The 12,760-nt window shown below is 49.3% G+C and overlaps 1 long non-coding RNA gene across 1 annotated transcript; it reads left to right on the plus strand.

Moving 5' to 3' along the window:
* Positions 1-6,137: 6,137 nt before the first annotated feature.
* Positions 6,138-11,539, plus strand: LOC142069318 (uncharacterized). The gene is made up of 2 exons (XR_012665082.1): positions 6,138-6,219; positions 7,658-11,539. It is a non-coding gene; the product is annotated as an uncharacterized LOC142069318 (long non-coding RNA).
* Positions 11,540-12,760: the final 1,221 nt, after the last annotated feature.

The following is a 12,760-nucleotide window of genomic DNA, read 5'->3' on the forward strand; positions in this document are numbered from 1 at the left end:
CTTCCTGTTCTCCACTTTCTGTCCTCCATGTTTACTGCACTTCATCTGCCTCCTCTCATCTTTCCCAACCCTCTCACCTTCTGTCTAGTACCTGTGCTTTGATAGGTGTGGTGTACTGAGGACTGTGCTGAAACCACAAGTTACCACTTTAAGTGGGGTTGGGGATGGGGGGTCCTGGCCTGCTGTCCGGCTAGGGGAAATCTATAGGGAAGCATGTGATCAGAGATGGTCTGGAAAGAAGCTGCCTAGAACAAAGAGGGGTGAGTTGTGCCTCTCTGCCTTAGGAAGCAGCCTGCTTCGTCACTCTGTTTTGGGGTTCTTGTGTGTTATCATTCTAAATTCCAAGATCTACAGTAATTACATTCTTAGGCGCTGACTCCGTGGGTTCTCCGGGGCTGGAGCACCCACGGGGGCAGGGAAATGGTGGGTGCTGAGCACCCACTGGCAGCACCCCTACCAGAACCTCCCCCTCACCCCAGTACCTCCTGCCCGCCAGCAGGCCCCGCAGATCAGCGCCTCCCCCCACTCCCCAGCACCTACTGCGGAGCAGCTGTTTCGGGGGGGATAGAGGGGGAAGGATGCAGCATGCTCGGGGGAGGGATCGGAACTGGGCAGGGAAAGGGTGGAGGCGGGAAGAAGCAGAGTGGGGTGGGACCTTGGGGGGGAAAGGTGGGGTGGGGATGGGGTCTGGGTGGAGCCGGGGGGGAGTACCCCCTGGCGGATTAAAAACTCAGCACCTGTGATTACATTGCAACCTTCCAGCAGGCATACTCTATGTTTTTATCTAACTTCTCTGTATGTATGCTGTGACAATAGCAAGAGAAGCAGCCCTGGGGAAGAGGCTCCCCTTTCACTCTGTTAGCCTGTTGGAATCCCCACCTCTGTAGTGTGGCATGAGTCCTGGGCTCCCCTTAGCTCTTTCCATGTGGCTGTCTGTACCTCTGGGCTCTCTTATATTCTTGCTTTCTTTGCCTCCTCCCGTTAGCTGACCCCTGTGTTTACCTACCCAAGATCCCCAGCACTCTTTGATGCTCCACACCCTTTTCCTTGAGTTTTTAATTTGTTTCCAATCTAAACATGAAGGGCTCTTCTCCAGCTCTTGCTTTTAAAAAAAAAACAACAAAAACAAAAGCACAGTAGCCGTGTTTTCCTGTTCAGCTGTTTGCTGGGATATTTTCACATGTGGCAAACATACCCAGACAATTAATCTTGTGCACCCACGGGGTGTAATTGGAAAACAATGCATGACTGATAAAGCTGTCTCTTCATTCTCCATTGTGTTGTTTCTTTGTAGGAACTCCTTTTCTTGCTGTGCCGGGGCCAATTTCCCCCAGGCTCGATCTGATTGGATACAATGAAAGTAGACAATATACATTTTAAAAAAAAACCCCTATATTAGGATCTTCTATTTTCCTACTGTTTCTCTTCAGAGAGGGGGAGGTAGCCAAAGTCAACAGTAATTCACATAAACATGAAAGCAAGATGAGAGAGAAGCAGCTTGGCTCCCATCTCCTTTGCTGCAGTCCAATGCCTGCTGCTTGGGGGCCCAGATCTTACCCGGTTTATGATGCTTGTCCTCCTGTGAAATGAGTAGGTGGTCTGAGCCCAGCTCTGAGGGAACGTCCTGACACAATTGGCACCCTTGTTAGCAGTCTCCGCAGCAGAGAGACCATCGCGTGAGAGGCTGAGCTATCCTCTCACCCCCAGAGGTGGTCTGTCCCACCAAGCGCTGAGGCCTGTGGGCAGGGCAGCGTGGGAAACTTGTGTAACTGACCCTGCTGGGGCTGAAGGGGGGGGATCTGAATTCTGACCCTTCGGCGCTAAAAGCCGCTGCTGCTTGTGCCATAGAGCTGAGCCCTGTATGGGGAAGCAGTAGCAGACTCGCAGACCTCTTATGTGGACCGGTCGTGGGGGCAACGCCCCTCAGCCTCGCTATGTGAGGATCACACCCCACCAGTAGCGTAAGTATCTCCGCTGTGGCCAAGCAGAGGAGCCAGGCCCTAGGGCTGCCAGTCCGGCAGCTTTCACAGCCCCTCCACGCAAACTGGCACAAGGCTAGTCCGACAGCATCTTCTTTTCTAGTCCATCTAACCCCTTTCCAGTCTGACAATTATCTGTGCACCTAGCGTCCCTATCTCTCCCTCCCTACTCCAAGCAATTGATTGAACTATGTTCACTTCCTAAGGGGCTCCCAGCAAATCTATCCATCTGCCCAAGCTCAAAGTTTATAAGGATGAGATGCAAAGGTCCGTGTTGACAGAAATCCTTGCGTAGCTTAACAGGATGCTGTTTCTTCTTTAATCGTGAACCTACTGTGAAAGCAAATTGAAATTCACCACCGTGTTCCTGGCACTACCGGTGTGTTACCCGCATACGAAAAAAGATTTACCCCACTGGGTGGCTGGGGAGGGGGGGCACCACAAAAATGTTCATCGCCCATCAGATGTCGCTAAGTAACGCTAGCTTGCTCTCAGGCTGTGTTCACCCAGCGCGAGTTGTACTGGTGTTGGGGTTCTTTGAAACCTCAGAAGCAGCTTTATTTGCATCTGTTGTCTGACCTCCGAACTAACCTAGAGCTCTCTGGCAGGAGAACTGGACTGAGACCTGCTGCATCCACACGCACTCACCCAGTGTTCACTCCTTGCCTGGAGGGGATTTGAACCACCGTAGCGCTGAAAGACTCTGTAGCCTGTTCCCCTCCCCCGGGCCAAGCAATTCTAGAAAGGCATGTCTAGGAAACCTCAGATAAGAGCCCCATTGCCCCAGACTCCGTGCAAATACCACAAGTGACAATCCTTGCCACAGAGAAAAGGCGCAGTGTGTTTGGGGGGGAGGATTTATTTTTTATGGCTAACTCTTGAAGTTGCAGTCATAAAATAGCCATTAGTCATCCAGGGTCAATTGTGATACTCTTCTCATGCTGAGTAGCACTTTACTATCCCCGTGATCACCCTGAAATCATCGGGACGAATGGCAGAATAATGTGCAAAGCCCTCACTATCTGCCCCTTAACGAAGGCACCTGTATAAGCTGATCCTTCTCTCTTCCAAAAGTATCAGAGTGGTAGCCATGTTAGTCTGTATCAGCAAAAACAACGAAGAGTCCTTGTGGCACCTTATGCCCAAATAAATTTGTTAGTCTCTAAGTTGCCACAAGTACTCCTCATCGTTTTTTCTTCCAAAAGTAGTGCTTTTCCGGTGTCCCTGTCTTGACAGCTGTTCACTCCATGGCTCATCCTAAGCAGCCGTCTGTCCCTGTCTGGCATTCAGAAAGTCAAAATCCAGCCTCCCAAAGTTTGAAACTGGATAATAGTTTAAAAAATATATATATATAGGCAAAAATGATCACTGGATCCAGATACAGAATATAGTCTAGTGGTTAGAGATGAGTGGACTGGGTTGTTGTCTGGAGATATGTCCTCCATGCCCTCTACATCTGTGGTGTCTACACAGTTAAAGATAGATACTGACATAGTCAAACTGAATAGCAATGGTTGTCGCTGCCAGGAATTAACAGGACAGTGTATGAGCTTGATTGATAGGCTCTTCCACTGTTGCTCCATGTGCATCCTGCTGCAGGCAGCGAGCTGGCCAGCAGCTCATTTGAGGGGAGACAGTCAGATCAGAGGTTTCAGGGCTGGCTGTTTTCCTCATACCCATCCTTCATTTTTGCAGCCACCGCCTCCATGTACAGATCTGCTCTCTCAGCAAATCGGCCTATGCGCCAGGACCGCAGCAGGGCTGCTAGCAATCATAGGATATCAGGGTTGGAAGGGACCTCAGGAGGGCATCTAGTCCAACCCCCTGCTCAAAGCAGGACCAATCCCCAGTTTTTGCCCCAGATCCCTAAATGGCCCCCTCAAGGACTGAACTCACAACCCTGGGTTTAGCAGGCCAATGCTCAAACCGCTGAGCAGCACCAACGTTCACGCAGGAGCTGTCTGCCTGCAAATTGCTCTCTAAAATGACCTTTCCACCGAGGTGTGATCCTTTTAGAAGAGTTTCAGTACCAGGCTGTTGTTAGCCAGCTCTGCTCTTCAGCCTCTGTTGCTTTGTGTCTTCAGGTGGTTATTAATATAGAGAGACAGGCCCAGATCAAAACTCTCTGAACTGTGGAGAAAGATTGGTGGCTTAGGCTTATTTATCTCTTCTAAAACACAGTGCACCCTGCCACAGCGGGAAGGAAAGCAATCATGATTCAGGGGAAATTAAGGCTTTGATGCTGCAGATCAGGAAGGTTTTAAATTCTTCCTTCAAGTACAGTTGATTAAATTCCATCTACTGAAAATTCTCCTTGCAGTTTCAATTGTATATAGGATTCCTTTCTTCCTGTCCTAGTCAGATGCACCAGGTTTGTCATATGCCGTAAAACAGGTGCTACATTCCACTCCGGAAGTGGCTGCATTTCCGTGGTGGGTGACATGATTTCTTGGCATGTGCACACATTAGGGATAACGTTACTAAATCTTAATTAAGTGGGGAGGGGGACACGGGAGCCGAAGGGCAAGGATCTTCGTTCCTTCTGGATGGAATGCAATATAAAGTCTCTTGAACAATCATTTATAAGCTGTGCATTGCATCCTTGTTTTTTCTTCCTTTATGTAAATGTTATGTTTTGATTTCTTGAACAGGGGTGTTAGGTAATGTCTGTACTGTGCTCTGGATAATGAATGTACCATATAAATGCTATTTAGTATTAAAAGGCCAAACCCTCAACAGGCATAATGCTCGGTAAAGTCCATGAGAGATTTGCCCGTGTAAGGACTCCTTTAAAACTTGCCCCTCGGTATTAGCCCATGTGGCAGAAAAGCACTAGGGAACAAAGCACAGTAGGGTGACAGGCCAAAGTTCACCGAGCCACTTGCAGGAAACCTCTGAATGCTGGTGTGCAAAGCAGCGGGGGGCTTGAGAAAGCAGGAACTCAGAAATCTGCCCCTGCAAGCCTCTATTTCCAGGGCAAGGCAGTTAAGCACCAGAGATCGCTCACTACATGTAAAGCCACAGTGCCGGTTAAGAACTGCAGGTGGCAAGCTGCTTGGTATGGATGGTTTAGCAGCAGATGATGTCTTGACAAGTTATATCTTTTTATCTATTAAAACACCATCCCTGGTCAGATTTGTGCCATATTCTAACTGGGGACTCAACAAGAGCCTGTAAACCAGGGCCGGCTCTCCCCCAGATTAACAGGACTGACCGTTATGTGTGATCAGATGATTCAGTCTCGATTGATCTGGGTGTGCAGGTGAGGGAGATGATGATTCCTGAGCCAGGCTGGGCCGCGAGGAGCAGGGGATCTGGGTGAGCATGTAGCACTGAACAGAACGGGGAGCTGAGAGCCGGAGTGCCCATCTCTACAATGCTGCTCCGTGGCGTGAGCATTTCTGTTTGATCAATGGCCATGGAACTGAAGCCAGCCCTTCTAACACTTCAAAACAGTAGAGCTTTATTTGAATTCAAAGAAAAGAAAGGTCCCTTTGGCATTCTGCAGGAGAAGAGATTGTGTTTCTAGCTGCCAGGAGTGCATACTTTCTAATTCAAGAAAGAGCAGCAAGACAGACCCCATAGACTGTTGTCGGCGCAAGACCAACAAAAATCCTGGCGTTGCACATGGAGAGACTGAGAAGCTGAATAAATTAAAACAGAGGCTGCTTTATTATTAGTCCGAAACTGGGCCACACATAAGACTGGCCAGGGCTGGGGGAGCGGAGTGGGCACCATATCTCAGAGAGGAGGTTGTTTCATTTCCAATCAAGTTCTCTTATTTGCCCTGGACCGGATTCCCCCTCTGCCATGGAGGGGCAGCAAGAGGGCAGAAAAGTGGAAGGAAGAGTGGGGACTTGGGAGAGTTGGCTTCAGTTCCCAGCTGTGCCACAGACTCCACCTCTCGCTCTCTGCCTCAGTTTCTCCAGCTTTAAAACAGGGCTGATGCCCTGGCAGGCAGGCAGAGCGGCTGTGTTCATTCCCATTTTTAAAACGCCTCCTGCGGAAGGCACAACACAGGTGCAGAGCTGTTAGAAACAAGGACAACGAGCCTGAAGCTCATGGCTGGCGGGAGCAGAGCCTTTGTGACGCTGGTCTGTCTCTCTCTCTTCCCCCCCCCACCCCCACATGGTCCATCTCCAGTGGCTTTGAAGGAGCTGTTGTGCCTTAGGAAGACAAAGTATGGGAACGCACTGCATCCCATGCTGTGCCTACGCCCGGCTCACTGATGAGGAGCCAGGTAGGTTTGTGTGAGTCTTGTTTGTGCTACTTGCCTCTGCCATAGCACAGCCATAGATCCTTTCTGTAGAGCAATCCTCTTGGGAAATCGCCGCTCTCCCACACAATGGCTGCCTCCAGCCCCAGCCCTTCAGCCCCCATACATGAATTGTTTCCTCTGCAGACCCTGGAAAGGCAGCGCCTTTACCCTGCGTCTGGTGCTGCCATAAGCCCAGCTATGCTGAGTGGTCTTGTGTCTGTTTCTCTCCCCTCTGCGCCATCCCATGCCTGCTATGTTTCCTACCACCAAATGCACAGGACCTTTTGCTTTCCAGCCCTGATCCTCCTTCTTCTTTCAAAGCTCCTCCCGCCAAACTGCTGGAAACCTCTTTAACTGTTTTATCCAATTTTCCCTCTGGGTCCCTGGTGAGTCAATTAATTGAATGCAGAATCTCTACCTCCTGGATCCTGCTTAAAAGTGCTTGCCTAATGCTCAAGTTGTCCTAAGGAGAGAGTATGAAATGTGCAAGTCCCTGTTCTCTTACACTGCTGATAGTTTACTTTGGTCAGGCTCTCTTGGGTACTGGGACCCAGAGCCCCATTTATTTCAATGGGGGCCTAAATACCTTTTGAGGATTTAGACTTGAGACTCCTCAACTCCATTCTAAATGAAACCATCCCAATCTTTTCATTCCCTTTGCACTGTTACATTTTTAGTCAGAGGAGCCCAGTGCTGAGGGGACTGTGGGGTCAAGGCTGGGGAGAGCTCTGTGGGGAAGCAGAGCTCTGCCGGGAGGTAAGGAAGACCAGGAGAAGTGATGGATGGGGCCTTATTGCCATAAAGTTCTGCACAGCTTCCCAAATGATGGGGACCCGTTTTCCCCCTCCTCCACCCCTCCCCCCTCTCCCACCCCGTGCCAGCCTGCCTCACTCAGCCCATTGCCTAGGTGGCAGGAAGCAGGGCCAAGGTTGCGAGCCCTAATTTGGCTGCTCTGGATTCGGAAGGGGTCGCTCCTGTTTTTCCTGGGTTTTTCACAGCACGACTCCCTGCAACCTGGGATAGGAGCCAGCCCTTTCCAAGGCAAGTCGCCAACAATGGCCAAACAGCTCCCCTCCCTTCAATCTGTCTCCAGCCCTCAGAATAAAGAGGAAGACAGACACCTAATATCCGGGGCAGATGGTTCCCTGCCAGCTTCTCTGAGGCCTGCTGGGAAGAGGAACAAGGCATGAGAACAGATACCAAGGCTAAGAAAAATGGAATCCCCTACCCCCCCCCCCCCGAAGTGCCAAGCAGAGCACCCTGACAACTAAGGGCCAGAGCTTGGGTGGGGATGAGCACCTGCCCTTCCTATTGGCTTCAGTGGGAGTTACAAGTCCTCAGCAAGTCCTCAGCATCTTTCAGGATCAGGCCCCACGCAGCCCAGTTATAACCCTGGCTATTAATACCCATGTTTACACAGGTCAAACAACATGATCCTTCTGGCCTTGGAGTCTCTGAATTGACAACTCCCGGCGTAGCACCTCCTAGTCGGAAGGGGGCCCTTCCTCCGCCAGTGCAGTGCAGTGCAGCCCCCTCTGATGTGAAGTGAGACCACTGCAGCTCTGAAAAAGAACATTTCACCCACTTGAAACTTCCAGGACAATTTAAATCAGCAGCCTTAGCTCTCCACAGCACTGGAATCGACGCCCCCGGTCTTATTTACAAACATCCCGGGAGCTCTAATGGCACTATATGGTCCGGACCGTAGTTTGATGGCTCACAGGGAAGAGTGCTACCTAATGAAATACCAGCCCCACTTCCTGCAGTGCTGAGATGTGCCTTGGACAAGTTCTGAGGTGACTGAACCGCAGGTAAGGAGTGATGGCTCCAGGTTTTTACATGCAGTGGCGTTTCCGGTAGTAACCTGAACAAATGCCCTGTCGCTCTATGCGTCTTAACACAAAAAGTGGCCACATCACAACATCAAACGAGAGAGATCTCCTTGGAATAGAAACACTTGGCATTTTCCCACTCTCCTGTCGCTGGCTGCCTGGCTCTCTGTTCCCAAAGTAAACAGCTGCAGAGAAGAACACAGGTATTGTTGGGCTTTTCGGCAAGTTAATCCTCCCCTCTGAGCTGCATGACATGTACACACCTTCTCCCCGGTGGCAAGTCATGAAAGAGGCCTGCTTCCTTGTCCTTCAGCTGACAGAGCCTCCTCGTTAACTCGCCGCTGCTTCACTTGAGTTCTGCATGCCCCAGGGTGAGAATCTGAGAACCATGCACTGGTGTGGTGATTAATCCAGGATTTATTGCAGATCCGAGAGTCTCTATTTGACCCAAGTAGCACTCCCAGCATTTCTGCATGTAAAGTGCTCTCGAAACCAGTGGATTGGGTCACCGTAGCAGTGGCTTCTTCATTCCCAAGCTTCCTTCTACCTCTGGGACTCTGGTGCTCATGCTAGGCCTTTGTTGCCAAGGTAACTCTCACTCCATGGCCTACGACAGGAGGGGCTGCCCAGCACCATGCAATAGAGCACCCTGTTCCCACTCAGCTGCTGACCACCCTGCTCCGCTGCTGAGCCTCCCTGCAGACCCATTGTGCTTCATGGGATCCGTCCTGCCAAAGAGTCAGCGCCTCCACTCCCACTGAACTCGGTGAGAAGCAGTGAACTATCCCCACCAGGGCTTGCGGGATCAGGCTCTGTTGCCACATCTAAAATGCTCTGCAGGTTTCCTCGCAAAGGCCAACCGTTGCAAGTGGGGAGAGACAAACCTGCTTTTCTTCCCAGCAAGCTGCCTCCTGGGAAGACATCCCAGCCCTCCCAGCCTCCTTCGTACAGTGGAGTCCAAAAGCTATTGCCTACCATGGCTCTGTTATGGAGGGAATTAAATGTCATCTTGAACATGCTGGCCCCTGAGTGAAGCCGGAGCAGCCAGCCCCAGCCCACCTTGGAATTTTCTTGGCTGCTATTCCTCAGGCAGACTCTTAGGGTCATTAAAAGATAGAACCCTCCTTCCTTGAGTTCCTGCTACACAAGCTTTGCTGCTCCGCCTCTCTGATCTGTTTGGACATTTATCACGCTTTCCTGGCTTGGACTCTCCTGCCAGGGAACCAAGCTCACTACCTCAAGGGGTGGAGCCATCTAATGTCCCACCGCCTCTGGATTGGAGGGGTCCGCAGTGAGAAAGTGATAAGACCCTCCTTCTCCTCTGGAAGCTGACTGCCCTAAGAGTCCCTGACTGTCCCTCCAACTCCCTCCTAAATAAGTACAAGCACCAAGAATGCTTTGCAGATTGCACTTGTACCATGGGCCAGGGCCCAATCCTGCAGGGCACCCATCACCTTCCCGGCCCACTGAGGTGGATGGAAGCAAAGATGGCCATCTGACCATCATTGGAAGAGATGCCCCTAATATGTGCCTAATGTCCTATGAACTGCAGCCAAACCGATCTGCTTGCAGCATTTGATCAGATAAAACACCAGGGTTCCAGGCACTAACCATGCAGAGGATTCTGTGTTGTGAATAAAACACTGCAGGGTGGTGTCCCGAATCTGTCAGACGTTTCGTTTGCACCCAGTGTACCAAGCGGTCCAGATTACTCTGAATCAGTGATCTGCCGCCTTCATTATTTACCACTCCCCAATGTTTGTGTCATCTGCAAATTTTATCACTGATGATTTTGTTTTCTTCCAAGTCATTGTTAAAAATGTTAAATAGCATGAGGCCAAGAACCCCCACTGGCAAGGTCCGTTGGTTGCTGCCTGAATATAGCTGTCATAGGATGTTCACTGGGACTTAAGCAGTTACAGGGAATGGGAGCGAAGTCCTAGGCCCCAATCCTGCAATTGATTCCATGTAGGGAGCCATCCCTGGCTCCCTGTAGAGGCTCTGTGCAGATACAAGGCTCTCCCCCAGAGTCAGTTGTAGGATTAGGGCCTCAGCCTGCACATTGAAGGAGAATGCTAGCTCTTGGTCCTGAGCATCGAAAAAAGTAAACCCAACTGCAGCAGGGAGTAAACTAGCCTGGAGTGGAAGTGGGGCAGAGCTCTGGCTCCTCCATTGTTTGCATGTTGCCCTGCAGTTCCTTGGATTTACCTACAGCAAAGCCAAAGGAGCTACCAGACTTTGTCAGATTTCACTTGCGTTCACAGTGTTGCTTGGATTCTTCCCCCCACTCCCCCAGCTACTTCTCTGTATTAACCGTAGCCCCGTCATCAAAATAAAAATCCCATTTTCTTGGCGATGGGTGAAGGATGCACCAAAGTGTCACTGCAACAGAGCCCGATGTCTGGAAATGTCTGCTGCATCATGTCCCCACACCTGGCTTAAAAAGACTTGCCAGCAAAATTATTTACAAAATATAGCCCCATCTAGTGGGCATTTAAAGTACACCATCACAATCCAATGGCTCCCTTCTCCCCCGCCTCACCCCCAGAAAGTATTGCTTTACTTTGGTATGTATCAACTATTTTTTGTTTTGTTTTTCCTTTCATTGTGTATATGAGATTATATGCTTTTAGGAGCAGGTTTTAGATGGAAATGTGTCATTTTAGAATTGCCTGAACAAGTCTTCATGTGCCTTAGCTGATTCTTAGTGTTCCAGCATACCGTTGCACAGTTCATGAAGGAGTCCCATCTAAACTGCTCCCAAAAACCATCATAGGTAGATGAAGTAAATCTGGAACCCACGTTTGCAGATTTAGAATCCTTACAAGTAATTTATGAGCCTTACTCCCCTTACTCTTGTATAATAATATTAATGTCAGTTACATTTTAATGCCTGTCAGATACTCCAGTGTTGAGTGACATAGAAATTCATCAAATGCAATTATCCCCAGTAGCACTGACATGGAGCCACAGGACTTAGAAGTGCTGTGTCATAAATATAAAGGGAAGGATAAACACCTTTAAATCCCTCCTGTCCAAAGGAAAAACCCTTTCACCTGTAAAAGGTTAAGAAGCTAGGATAACCTCCCTGGCACCTGACCAAAATGACCAATGAGGAGACAAGATACTTTCAAAGCTGGAGGGGGGGGAGAAACAAAGGTTCTCTCGGTCTGTGTGTTGCTTTTGCCGGGACCAGAGCAGGAATGCAGGTCAGAACTCCTGTAAAAGGTTAATAAGCAATCTAGTTAGATATTCGTTAGATTCTGTTTTGTTTAAATGGCTGATAAAATAAGTTGTGCTGAATGGAATGTATATTCCAGTTTTTGTGTCTTTCTGTAACTTAAGGTTTTGCCTAGAGGGATTCTCTATGTTTTGAATCTGATTACCCTGTAATGTATTTACCATCCTGATTTTACAGAGGTGATTCTTTTACTTTTTCTTCAATTAAAATTCTTCTTTTAAGAACCTGATTGCTTTTTCATTGTTCTTAAGATCCAAGGGTTAGGGTCTGTGTTCACCTATGCAATTTAGTGAGGATTTTTATGAAGCCTTCCCCAGGAAAGGGGGTGTAGAGTTTGGGAGGATTTTGGGGGGTAAGACGTTTCCAAGCGGGCTCTTTCCTTGTTATATATTTGTTAGACGCTTGGTGGTGGCAGCAATAAAGTCCAGGGGCAAAAGGTAAAATAGTTTGTACCTTGGGGAAGTTTTAACCTAAGCTGGTAAAAATAAGCTTAGGGGGTTTTTCATGCAGTTCCCCACATCCCCACATACTGCTGACAGTATTCTTGTCAGCAAGTTAAGGAAGTATGGGCTGGATGAATGCACTACAAGGTGGGTAGAAAGCTGGCTAGATTGTCGGGCTCAACGGGTAGTGATCAATGGCTCCATATCTAGTTGGCAGCCGGTATCAAGTGGAGTACCCCAAGGGTCGGTCCTGGGGCCGGTTTTGTTCAATATCTTCATAAATGATCTGGAGGATGGTGTGGATTGCACTCTCAGCAAATTTGCGGATGATACTAAACTGGGAGGAGTGGTAGATATGCTGGAGGGGAGGGATAGGATACAGAGGGACCTAGACAAATTGGAGGATTGGGCCAAAAGAAATCTGATGAGGTTCAATAAGGATAAGTGCAGGGTCCTGCACTTAGGACGGAAGAACCCAATGCACAGCTACAGACTAGGGACCGAATGGCTAGGCAGCAGTTCTGCGGAAAAGGACCTAGGGGTGACAGTGGACGAGAAGCTGGATATGAGTCAGCAGTGTGCCCTTGTTGCCAAGAAGGCCAATGGCATTTTGGGATGTATAAGTAGGGGCATAGCGAGCAGATCGAGGGACGTGATCGTTCCCCTCTATTCGACATTGGTGAGGCCTCATCTGGAGTACTGTGTCCAGTTTTGGGCCCCACACTTCAAGAAGGATGTGGATAAATTGGAGAGAGTCCAGCGAAGGGCAACAAAAATGATTAGGGGACTGGAACACATGAGTTATGAGGAGAGGCTGAGGGAGCTGGGATTGTTTAGCCTGCAGAAGAGAAGAATGAGGGGGGATTTGATAGCTGCTTTCAACTACCTGAAAGGGGGTTCCAAAGAGGATGGCTCTAGACTGTTCTCAATTGTAGCAGATGACAGAACGAGGAGTAATGGTCTCAAGTTGCAGTGGGGGAGGTTTAGATTGGATATTAGGAAAAACT

This window comes from Caretta caretta, chromosome 15 (genome assembly GCF_965140235.1).
Source record: "Caretta caretta isolate rCarCar2 chromosome 15, rCarCar1.hap1, whole genome shotgun sequence".
Taxonomy (NCBI): Eukaryota; Metazoa; Chordata; order Testudines; family Cheloniidae; genus Caretta; species Caretta caretta.